General features: G+C 49.7%; 1 protein-coding gene across 3 annotated transcripts in view; it reads right to left on the reverse strand.

The window, feature by feature from the left end:
• SYNE3 (spectrin repeat containing nuclear envelope family member 3) overlaps window positions 1–12,763 on the reverse strand; it is a 112,497-nt gene that overhangs the window by 69,451 nt on the left and 30,283 nt on the right. The window contains exon 1 of one of the 3 annotated variants that reach the window (XM_070775646.1): window positions 3,711–4,000. The exons of the other annotated variants lie outside the window; for them this stretch is intronic. The gene's annotated coding sequence lies outside the window, so the exon portion shown is untranslated. Of the gene's footprint in view, window positions 1–3,710; window positions 4,001–12,763 lie in introns of those variants that run through there. 3 annotated transcript variants of the gene reach the window in all.

The following is a 12,763-nucleotide window of genomic DNA, read 5'->3' on the forward strand; positions in this document are numbered from 1 at the left end:
TACTTAATTAATTCAAATTATTGTTTCTTTATTAATTATTTATTTGGCTCTGCCGGGTCTTAGTTGCAGCATGTGGGATCTAGTTCCCTGACCAGGGAACACACCTGGCCCCCTGCTTTGGGAGCATGGAGTCTTAGCCGCTGGAACACCAGGGAAGCCCCGAAATTATTTTTTTTAAAGTAAATTAAAAATAAAATTTTAAACTTGAAAAGTAAATGTGCAGCTCCAGAAAAACCCACTCACAATTGGTTCATGGACCAAGAAGACCTTCCTCACCAGGAAGGTCATGGACTTTTCCCTCTGTGACCTCAGTGGACTCCAATAAGGTTCTGCCCAGCCCCCATCCCTCCTGGTGGGAACCAGAGGGGGCTTCCCGAAACACCACGTCAGCTGATCCGTGCCCTGTTTACGAGTTACAGTGAGGTGTGGTCTTCCAACCGACCCCCAAGCCCTGAGCCTGATCCTGTTTCCAGCCTTGCTTCCTACTGTATCGCCTCACAGCAACCCCAGGGCAAACTTGCGGTTCTTCCCTCCTCTCTGACACAGCCAAGACCAAGACTGTCCTCTGCTCCCTCTGCTAGAAGCAGGCCCCTCCCCAGAGCCTTGCCTTCAGGCGCAGGGCCCCAGAGCATCTGTGGTCGCAAGCTACACTTTCTGGGCAGGCTGCCTCCACTCTTGCCGCCTCTCCACCTCTGCACCCCAGTGCTAGTGAACCCAGTTACCAGCCCTTCACTAATGTCGACTGAAGAAGCAAAGAAGCCAAGGAAATGGCCCATAGACCTGGGCTGTGCAGGGCGAGAAGGCTTCCAAAATGCGGCAGGGAAGGTAGGAGATGGCCCTGGGCTTGGAATCTGCACACTGACCCTGAGCACGTAAGTCTGACTCTGGGCCTCAGTGTCCCCATCTGCACACCTGAGTACTGAACAAAGGGTCTCTGAGGTTGTGGGTTGGAAGGGTTCATATTACTAAGGTCTCCATGAGCCATGCCAAGTCCAGCTCTGAGCTGGGTCTAGGGACCAGCTTCCACTCTCAGACTGTCAGCCTGCTCTGGGCTCTGGCTCCCCTCTCCAACCACGGAGCCCCTCCTCAGCCAGCACCCCTTCCAGCATTTGGCCCCTCTAAGGCAAGCCAAGATAAACTGCAAGGCCTGCCTTAAACTCCCAGGGCTACATGTAAGCTCTGAAGGAGATGATCCTGCTGCTGCTGCTGCTGCTAAGTCGTTTCAGTGGTGTCCAACTCTGTGCGACCCCAGAGACGGCAGCCCATCAGGCTCCCCCGTCCCTGGGATTCTCCAGGCAAGAACACTGGAGTGGGTTGCCATGTCCTTCTCCAATGCATGAAAGTAAAAAGTGAAAGTGAAGTCGCTCAGTCATGTCCAACTCCTAGCGACCCCATGGACTGCAGCCTACCAGGCTCCTCGGTCCATGGAATTTGCCAGGCAAGAGTACTGGAGTGGGGTGCCATTGCCTTCTCTGGGAGATGGTCCTAGGGACCTTTTATATTGGGCTTCCCTGGTGGTTCAACAGTAAAGAATCTGTCTGCAATGCAGGAGACACGGGTTCGGTCCCTGGGTCAGGAAGATGCCCTGGAGGAAGACATGGCAACCCACTCCAGTATTCTAGCCTAGAGAATTCCATAGACAGAGAAGCCTGGAAGCGACTTAGCACCCATGCATGTCCACCTTTTATATAGGGGGTGGGGTTCTTTCGTAAAGGATCAGGTAGTAAATATCTTTAGACTCTGCAGGCCACATACAGTCTCTGCTACATATTCTTCTTTGATTTTACAGCCCCTAAAAAATGTAACAGAGAAGGCAATGGCACCCCACTCCAGTACTCTTGCCTGGAAAATCCCATGGATGGAGGAGCCTGGTGGGCTGCAGTCCATGGGGTCGTTAAGAGTTGGACACGACTGAGCGACTTCACTTTCACTTTTCACTTCCATGCATTGGAGAAGAAAATGGCAACCCACTCCAGTGTTCTTGCCTGGAGAATCCCAGGAATGGGGAAGCCTGGTAGGCTGCCGTCTATGGGGTCGCACAGAGTCGGACACGACTGAAGTGACTTAGCAGCAGCAAAAAATGTAAGACTCTTGGGATTTCCCTGGTGGTCCAGCGGTTAAGAATCCACCTTCCAATGCAGGGGATGTGGGTTCGATCCCTGGTCAGGGAACTAAGATCCCACACGCCGTGGGGCAACAAAGCCCACACACTGCAACTACTGAAGCCCACATGCCTCAGTGAAGACCCAGCGCAGCAAAAAAAAAAAAAAAAGAAGAAGAAGCCCATTTCACGTTCACCACACCAAAACAGACCATCAGCCAAATATGGCCCATGGGCTAGTTTGCCAACCACAGTCTTAGATGCTCCAAGGCTACAACCAGCAGCTGCAGGAGCCACAGAGGCCAGCAGGCACAGTTAGCTGGTTAAGCCACCCACAGGCACGTGTCCTGGAAGTGGACAGACGTTTGAGGCCAGAAGGACCTATCACTGGTCCTGGTGGTCTTGGCCCCACTCTTCTGGAGCTGTGTGACCTCTGGCCAGTCACTTAACTTCTCTGAGTTCCCCCCTCCTCACTCGGAAATGGAGTGTCTGAGTCTGTTTGGGCTGCTATAATAAAATATCACAGACTGGGTGACTTATAAACAGCAGAAATGTACGTTTCACAGTTCTGGAGGCTAGAAGCCAGAGATCAGGGCTCCAGCTTGGTCGGGGAGGGGTCCTCTTTCTGGTCGAAGACTTATCGTATCTTCACGTGGAGGAAGGTCAGGGAGCACTGTGGGGACTCTTTAAAAGGACACTAATCCCATCCATGAGAGCTCCACCCTCACGTTCTAATTATCTTCCAGATGCCCTAACTCCTAACACCATCACATTGAAGGTAAGGATTCCAGCGAAGGGTTGCTACTGCTAAGTCACTTCAGTCATGTCCGACTCTGTGCGACCCCAGAGACGGCAGCCCACCAGGCTCCCCCGTCCCTGGGATTCTCCAGGCAAGAACACTGGAGTGGGTTGCCATTTCCTTCTCCAATGCATGAAAGTGAAAAGTGAAAGGGAAGTTGCTCAGTCGTGTCTGACTCCTAGTGACCCCATGGACTGCAGCCTACCATGCTCCTCTGTCCATGGGATTTTCCAGGCAAGAGTACTGGAGTGGGGTGCCATTGCCTTCTCCGGTGAGGGGTTGGGAGGGACATAAATATTCAGACCATAGCATGGGAACAAAACCTAGATCTGATGAATGAAAAAACCTCCCACCCTGGAACACACTCCATCCTTGGAAGCAGTTCTTTTTAACCCCCAACTCTTCTGAGTCAGGTGGAGGGCGTTCCTTCCTTAGGAAGCTGCATCCAGACAGTGGCTCTCACACCATCCCATGGCTGGGTGTAGGGTAGGATGCAGGTGAGTGGGCATAGACGAATGCGTCTGTGCATCTCTACAGCTGCTGGGTCCCGAGGATTTGGATGAACCAGGTGGTGCTCTAGCCCAGAGGGTTCTGTGTCCAGTGAGGGGACCACAGTGAGCTTTGAGAGGAGGGGAGTGCAGGCTGAGTGGGAAGCATTGCAGTCTGGGATACTGGGAAGACTCTGGACACAATGTGGGATGGGGAGGCTGGAGCATGAGGATCAGGGGGAGGAAGAGGGGTGGGGGGCAAGAGCCAGCTCAGAGCCACATCCAGGCTGGCCCCCGGGGGCGATCAGGAGCCAACACATACCAGGCGGGGGTGAAGAGACTGATTCTGAGGTTCGGGTGAGTCACCTTGGCCAGGGTAGGTGCAGAATGGAAGCCCTTGCTGATGGGGTCGGTGGAGGCACTCTCAGGCGGGGGCGATGGGGTCAGGCAGAGTCAAGGTGCTGAGTCAAGCAGCCGCAGGAGGCTGAGGATGACGCGGGAAGGCCTCTGGGAGCAAGGGGAGAGTTCTCACCTCCCGTGACTTTGTCCTTCTTGGATTGGTTGAGTGGACACAGGATTAAAAAAAAAAAAGGAACTATGCATTTTTCAAACATTTTGCCAAAAAAAAAAAAAAAAATGTACTCAGGCATTCTTTAAAAAGCTGTTTCCATTTCCATGCGGCCCCTTCTTGGGCCACAGTCCAGCCCTGGGGTGTGGCTGCAGGCAGCAAGGCAGTAGGGCTCCGGGTGTGCCTCTGGGCTGTCCCTGAGCAACAAGAGACAGGATGCAGGCCCCTTCTGGTTCAGACTGGCGCTGGTCTGCCAGAGGAGACGCTTGGAAAGGAAGCAGCCTTGGTTTTCAGCATCCCGTTTGGTTATCACAAACAGCAGCCGGAAGAGAAATGATCTTTCTTCCTTGATGACAGACAAGGCAGGGCGGGGCAGACGATGGAGCAGAGGAGCAGACTCAAGGCAGGGCATGTGCCTAGATGGATCCCGGGTCAAAGGCACCAGCCTGGGAGATCAGTGCACCCACAGGAGCTGGACAAGACCCCCACGTGTGGCAAAGGACACAACTCTCCCAGGAATGGACTGTAAGGCTGTCCTTCAAAGGAGGCCAAGACAATATCAGAATCTGAGCTCCAGGCCTGGGCCATCATGTCAAAGGGGAGAGCTTAGTTAGAGTCTCAGGAAAGGCTCAGGCTGAATGAGGAGGCAGAAATGCTCAAGAAGTGTGTGGCAGGTAGAGGGTGCTGGAAAACATGATGCGGACTTGAAAATGAAAAAACCAACCTGCGAAGAGAAGGGTGCTGCCATTTCTGTAATGATGAAAGGCCTACGTCGTGCTAAGCATTTGTCTACAAGTCATAGGTCATGCAGGAGGCAGCAGAGGTTGAGCAGCAGGGCCTCCTCTGGGACTGAGAGAAGAGCTATATAGTCAAAGCTGTGGTTTTTCCAGTAGTCATGTACAGATATGAGAGCTGGACCATAAAGAAGACTGAGCATAAAGAGTTGATGCTTTCGAACCGTGGTGCTGGAGAAGACTTGAGAGTCGCTTGACAGCAAGGAGATCAAACCAGTCCATCCTAAAGGAAATCAATACTGAATATTCATTGGAAGGACTGATGCTAAAGCTGAAACTCCAATACTTTGGCCACCTGATGCAAAGAGTCGACTCATTGCAAAAGACCCTGATGCTGGGAAAGATTGAAGGCAAGCGAAGGGGACGACAGAGGATGAGACGGTTGGATGGCATCACCAACTCAATGGACATGACTTTGAGCAGACTCTGGAGACAGTGAAGGACAAGCAATCCTGGCGTGCTGCAGTCCAGGGGGGTCACAAAGAGTAGGACACGACTTAGCGACTGAACACTGGGGAGAGCTCCTTCCCCACCTCCCCCATCCACAGCACCTTTCTCTTAGGATCTGGGGATAGTTGTCGGGCACCTCCTCAGGACCAGGCACTCAATGGGCACAACCCTAGATAAGAACACTGAGGCTGGAGTGACCAGTCCAGGGCACAGCCCATCGGGGCAGCACTGAGCTTTGAACCTTGTTCTGTTGGATTCTAAAGCCCCTGCTCATCTCATCTCACTAAACCATCCTGCTTCTAAAACCAAGTCCAACCCCTCTGCATGTCAGGGCAGCTGGCAGAACTGTCCCGGGAAGGATGGTGACTCTGATTGAGCAGGGTCCAACTAGGAAAGGTGAATCCATTCTGAGTCCAGCTGCAAACCAGAGGGGCCTGACAACATGCAGGTAAAGGAGCTGAGAAGTCACCAGGAGACAAAAGGGAACTCGCGTGCCATTCAGTGATCCAGACGCTCTAAGAATCCTGCCTAAGACCTAGCCAAATCCCCATAGTGAATGCTCCTAGAGCATGACACCAGACCCCTCCTAGCGAAGAGAGGGGCAAAGTCCGGTTCCCAGAGTGAACTACCGGTTGACTATTATTTGGCTGACATTATTAGTACCATTTTATAAAGCTGGAAACTGAAACTCAGTAAAGCAAATAGCCTGCCAGAAAGTGGTGGATCCTAGATTAACAATAATTGTAACAGCCCACATGTGTCTTGCATTCTGTACGTGCCTGGGTCTATGATAAAGGCCTGACAGTTATTCATTCATTTATCCTACAAAGACCAGTGAGATACTTAGCCCAACTTTATAAGGAAATTGTTACTTGCTCAGTCGTGGCTGATTCTTTGTGACCTCATGGACTGTAGCCCACGAGGCTCCTCTGTCCATGGTATTAATATTTTCCAGGTAAGAATACTAGAGTGGGTTGTCACTTCCTTCACCAACCCAGGGATCAAATCCGGGTCACCTGCATTGCAGGCAGATTCTTTCCCATCTTAGTCTGAGGATCAGTGATACTAAGAACAATGCCCAAAGCCAGATGGGTGTTAAATATTGAGGGCAGGACTGGAACCCAGAATGGCTGAGTCCAGAGCCTATGTTCTTAAACACCATGGTGCCATCTAGCTTCCATGCCCCTGCCTGTACCTCCCAGAACCTCTGAGGTCATCTTCTACGAGCATCTGAGCTCCAGGAAGGAGACTGCAGTGTGGAAATCTGGGCCTCTCAGCTTAAGAATCTAGACCTGGAGATTACAGACTGAGGCCTGAACTGCCGGGCAGCCCCAGTCCTGTAATGCCCAGTCACTCTGGCCCTCTGCCAATCCAGCTGCCCCCTGGCATTCAGCTCTAGAATAAAGAAGCTTCAGGATCCAGACCTGAGTAAACCCCAGCTCCCACGGCAGGACCTAGAAGCAGTTAGAGCCCGGTGTGCCTCCTCCGCCAACCTGGCCAGGGGCCCCACCACAGACTGACCCAGAGCCCTGGCATGGGGCTCACTCCCTTTCCTGTGACACGCTCGCCTTTCCCGTGACTCACTCGTGCCCTGCCACACAGTTTCCACCCTACTTGCTCCCACTGCTCTCACATTTGCAGATGGAATTTCAGGAAGCAAGTGGACAGCTGGTTTTAATCCCCGAGCCTCTTCCCAGTGGATTCCGGGACCTCTTTTTTGTTTACTTATTGTCAGACAACGTTGCAGAGAGGCCAGGGCTCAGAGCATCGTTCAGAGCACCAGGGTGGTCCTCGGCCCTTCTCTCTCACCTGGCATTCGTGGAAGGTGATTCTGAGAGCGAGTGTGTAAAAAGCAGGGGCTGGAGGGACTTTCCTGGTGGCCCAATGGTTAGGAATCTGCCTGCCAATGCAGGGGTCATGGGTTCAATCCCTGGTAGGGGAAGATTCCACATGCCTGAGGGCAACTAAGCCCGTGAACCACACCTACCGAACCTGTGCACCTAGAGCCCATGCCCTAAAATAAGAGGAGCCACCACAATAAGAAGTCCACATGCCACAACTAGAGAAAAGCCCATGCAGCAACAAAGACCCAGTGCAGCCATAAATAAATGAATATCAGGGGCCAGAACTCTCCACAACATCTTAATGGGTCACTGGACCAGGAATTCTCACATCATCTTATTGAAACTTACAACCAGCCTCCAAGGTAGCTGAAGCTAGAGTTGGGAACAATTGCTGGGCTTTATCCCATCAGAGGTAACCACCGGCTTGGGGAGACTGGGGACTGGATGGATCAAAGCCACACAGACTGCAGGGTTCCACAGCCCATCCTCGTCCAGGGCTTTGTAAATGTTAATACAAGAAACGTCATTTAGGAATAGGGTTGTGGGGTCCACTTTACAATTCTAGCCGCAAAGGGGACAGGCCAAGAGTTCCCACAAAGGGACTGCTTTCAAGACAAGTGCTCTGTCATCACTGATAAATGGTGTTTGGTACCACTGTTCTCTGGCCCACCTCCTTTCCCAGGCAGCTGACTATAAAACAGTATTTCCAATCACTGAAATTAACAAAACCCAAGCACTCCATCAAAAGGCACAGTGTGGAGGACCTAGGATTTCTACGCAAGAAATGCTGGCCTGCTGACCTGGCAACGCATGGTCAAATATGAACCTCTGGGAGGGAAGAGAATGCGCAGGGCAAGCATGAGAGAAGGAGGGACAGAAGGCTGGACTGCCCAGAGAGGAAAAGCGTCCCTGGGCAAACCAGCGACTCCGAGGGGTGGAGCTTCGGATCCTCAGGCCAGGTGTGATTGGCTCAAGCTGCCGGGAAGGCAGCCAATCAGAGGGTGCGAACCGGAGGGCTCCCTGCGGCGATCCAGGAGAGCATCCTACCTGCTGGGGGCTGCGTGGAAGGGCAACCAGAGGACGGGGAGGCAGGGACTGGCCATCAGCTGCGGGTCACAGAGCGGGGGTGGGCAGGGCATCAGGGACTTAGTCTGGGCCTGGCAAGGACGCTGAGTGTCGCAGAGGGCAGGCATGAGGATGGGCAGGCCAATCAACGCTGCCCATTCGGACTCTGATTTGGAAACAGGAGCTTTGGGTCAGTTTGGTTTTTCAGTTCTGGTGAGTCAGTTTTGGCCACACTGTGGGTCGTGGCCCAACCCCAGACCTTGGCAGTGAAAACGCCAGCTGCACTCCCGAGTACCCTGTAGATGAACTCTCCAAGGGCCTAGAGAAAGAGCTCCATCTGGCCCGTGGCAAGGCGCATCCCAGGTACTGCCCCAGCCTCCAAGGCCCCCTTCCTGGAGAAGACCTGGCCAAGCGGGTGGAGAGCTTCCAGGATGCGATGTTGACCCCTTGTCCCTGCGCCTCCCCTCCCCCTCCTTCCCCACTGGCCCAGGGCAGTGTTCTCCGTGACAGCATGGCAGTGACAGATGCTTAAGACCCCCACCCCCACCCGGCCACCACCACCAGGCCTCTCTCTTATTGGCCCTGGGAATCGAGAGCCCATGCCAAGCCCCCAGCGCCTCAGACCTTCTCCTCAGGTAGGAACCTTCCCCCAGGAGGGGCGATTCCAACAGTCACCCCTGAACCCCCCAGACTTGCCCTATCTTTCTAAGCAGCCCAAGGGAGCGGGTTCAACCACAATGACCACACACACTTCCTGTGGCCCTCAAACCTGAATAACACATCAACAGACCTAAATGTCCTGTGACAGATAAATGGATGTGGATAGAGAAGATGTGGTGTACATATATTATATCTAAATCTACATATGCCATAGGATATTCAGATCAGATCAGATCAGTCACTCAGTCGTGTCCGACTCTTTGCAACCCCATGAATCGCAGCACGCCAGGCCTCCCTGTCCATCACCAACACCCGGAGATCACACAGACTCACGTCCATCGAGTCAGTGATGCCATCCAGCCATCTCATCCTCTGTCGTCCCCTTCTCCTCTTGCCCCCAATCCCTCCCAGCATCAGAGTCTTTTCCAATGAGTCAACTCTTCGCATGAGGTGGCCAAAGTACTGGAGTTTCAGCTTTAGCATCATTCCTTCCAAAGAAATCCCAGGGCTGATCTCCTTCAGAATGGACTGGTTGGATCTCCTTGCAGTCCAAGGGATTCTCAAGAGTCTTCTCCAACACCACAGTTCAAAAGCATCAATTCTTCAGCACTCAGCCTTCTTCACAGTCCAACTCTCACATCCATACATGACCACAGGAAAAACCATAGCCTTGACTAGACGGACCTTTGTTGGCAAAGTAATGTTTCTGCTTTTTAACATGCTGTCTAGGTTGGTCATAACTTTCCTTCCAAGGAGTAAGCGTCTTTTAATTTCATGGCTGCAGTCACCATCTGCAGTGATTTTGGAGCCCAGAAAAATAAAGTCTGACACTATTTCCACGGTTTCCCCATCTATTTCCCATGAAGTGGTGGGACCGGTTGCCATGATCTTCATTTTCTGAATGTTGAGCTTTAAGCCAACTTTTTCACTCTACACTTTCACTTTCATCAAGAGACTATTTAGTTCCTCTTCACTTTCTGCCATAAGGGTGGTGTCATCTGCATATCTGAGGTTATTGATATTTCTCCTGGCAATCTTGATTCCAGCTTGTGTTTCTTCCAGTCCAGCGTTTCTCATGATGTACTCTGCATATAAGTTAAATAAACAGGGTGACAATATACAGCCTTGACGTACTCCTTTTCCTATTTGGAACCAGTCTGTCCATGTCCAGTCTGTTCCATATCCAGTTCTAACTGTTGCTTCCTGACCTGCATACAGATTTCTCAAGAGGCAGATCAGGTGGTCTGGTATTCCCATCTCTTTCAGAATTTTCCACAGTTTATTGTGATCCACACAGTTTATTGTGATCCACACAGTCAAAGGCTTTGGCATAGTCAATAAAGCAGAAATAGATGTTTTTCTGGAACTCTCTTGCTTTTTCCATGATCCAGCGGATGTGGGCAATTTGATCTCTGGTTCCTCTGCCTTTTCTAAAACCAGCTTGAACATCAGGAAGTTCACGGTTCACATATTGCTGAAGCCTGGCTTGGAGAATTTTGAGCATTACTTTACTAGCGTGTGAGATGAGTGCAAATGTGTGGTAGTTTGAGCATTCTTTGGCATTGCCTTTCTTTGGGATTGGAATGAAAACTGACCTTTTCCAGTCCTGTGGCCACTGCTGAGTTGTCCAAATTTGCTGGCATATTGAGTGCAGCACTTTCACAGCATCATCTTTCAGGATTTGGAATAGCTCAACTGGAATTCTATCACCTCCACTAGCTTTGTTCATAGTGATGCTTTCTAAGGCCCACTTGACTTCACATTCCAGGATGTCTGGCTCTAGGTCAGTGATCACACCGTCATGATTATCTGGGTCGTGAAGATCTTTTTTATACAGTTCTTCTGTGTATTCTTGCTATCTCTTCTTGATATCTTCTGCTTCTGTTAGGTCCATACCATTTCTGTCCTTTATCGAGCTCATCTTTGCATGAAATATTCTTTGGTATCTCTGATTTTCTTGAAGAGATCCCTAGTCTTTTCCATTCTGTTGTTTTCCTCTATTTCTTTGCACTGATCGCTGAAGAAGGCTTTCTTATCTCTTCTTGCTATTCTTTGGAACTCTGCATTCAGATGTTTATATCTTTCCTTTTCTCCTTTGCTTTTCGCTTCTCTTCTTTTCACAGCTATTTGTAAGGCCTCCTCAGACAGCCATTTTGCTTTTTTGCATTTCTTTTCCATGGGGATGGTCTTGATCCCTGTCTCCTGTACAATGTCACGAACCTCATTCCATAGTTCATCAGGCACTCTATCAGATCTAGGCCCTTAAATCTATTTCTCACTTCCACTGTATAATCATAAGGGATTTGATTTAGGTCATACCTGAATGGTCTAGTGGTTTTCCCTACTTTCTTCAATTTAAGTCTGAATTTGGCAATAAGGAGTTCATGGTCTGAGCCACAGTCAGCTCCTGGTCTTGTTTTTGCTGACTGTATAGAGCTTCTCCATCTTTGGGTGCAAAGAATATAATCAATCTGATTTCAGTGTTGACCATCTGGTGATGTCCATGTATAGAGTCTTCTCTTGTGTTGTTGGAAGAGGGTGTTTGTTATGACCAGTGCATTTTCTTGGCAAAACTCTATTAGTCTTTGCCCTGCTTCATTCCGTATTCCAAGGCCAGATTTGCCTGTTACTCCAGGTGTTTCTTGACTTCCTACTTTTGCATTCCAGTCCCCTATAATGAAAAGGACATCTTTTTGGGGTGTTAGTTTATTACTCAGTCATAAAAGAGAATGAAATAATGCCATTTGCAGCAACATGGACCTAGAGATGATCATACTAAGTGAAGTAAGTCAGAGAAAAACAAATATCATATGTTATCTGTTACATGTGGAATCTAAAAAACGACACAAATGCACCCATCTACAAAACAAAACAGACTCACAGACACAGACTTACAGTTGCCAAGGAAGAGCGTGGGGTTGGGGAGGCAGTTTGGAGTTAGCAGATGCAAACTATTATATGGAGAACGGATAAACAACAAGGCCTTACTGTGTAGCAAAGGAAACTAGATTCTACATCCTGAGATAAACCATAATGAAAAAGAATATTAAAAATGTATATAACCGAAACCCTAACCCTTATGGCAGAAAGTGAAGAACTAAAGAGCTTCTTGATGAAAGTGAAAGAGGAGAGTGAAGAAGTTGGCTTAAAGCTCAATATTCAGAAAACTAAGATCATGGCATCCAGTGCCATCACTTCATGGCAAATAGATGGGGAAACAATGGGCACAGTGGCTGACTTTATTTTTCTGGGCTCCAAAATCACTATAGATGGTGATTGCAGCCATGAAATTAAAAGACGCTTACTCCTTGGAAGGAAAGTTATGACCAACCTAGACAGCATGTTAAAAAGCAGAGATATTACTTTGTCAACAAAGGTCTGTCTAGTCAAGGCTATGGTTTTTCCAGTGGTCATGTATGGATGTGAGAGTTGGACTATAAGGAAAGCTGAGCACCGAAGAATTGATGCTTTTGAACTGTGGTGTTGGAGAAGACTCCTGAGAGTCCTTTGGACTGAAAGGAGATTAAACCAGTCCATCCTAAAGGAAATCTGTCCTGAATATTCATTGGAAGGACTGATGCTGAAGCTGAGGCTCTAATACTCTGGCCACCTGATGTGAAGAACTGACTCATTGGAAAAGACCCTGATGCTGGGAAAGATTGAGGGCAGGAGGAGAAGGGGACAACAGAGGATGAGATGGTTGGTTGGCATCACTGACTTGATGAACATGAGTTTGAGCAAACTTTGGGAGTTGGTGATGGACAGGGAAGCCTGGCATGTTGCAGTCCATGGGGTGGTGAAGAGTTGGTCACAACTGAGTGACTGAACTGATATAACTGAATCGTTTTGCGGTATAGCACAAGCTAATGCAACATTGTAAATCAATTATACTTCAATTAAAAAATATATAGTTGTGAAAAAAATTTTTAAAGGAAAATTGCTGCTGCTAAGTCGCTTCAGTCATGTCTGACTCTGTGTGACCCCAGAGACGGCA

This window comes from Bos indicus, chromosome 21, assembly GCF_029378745.1.
Source record: "Bos indicus isolate NIAB-ARS_2022 breed Sahiwal x Tharparkar chromosome 21, NIAB-ARS_B.indTharparkar_mat_pri_1.0, whole genome shotgun sequence".
In the NCBI taxonomy this organism is placed as follows: domain Eukaryota; kingdom Metazoa; phylum Chordata; class Mammalia; order Artiodactyla; family Bovidae; genus Bos; species Bos indicus.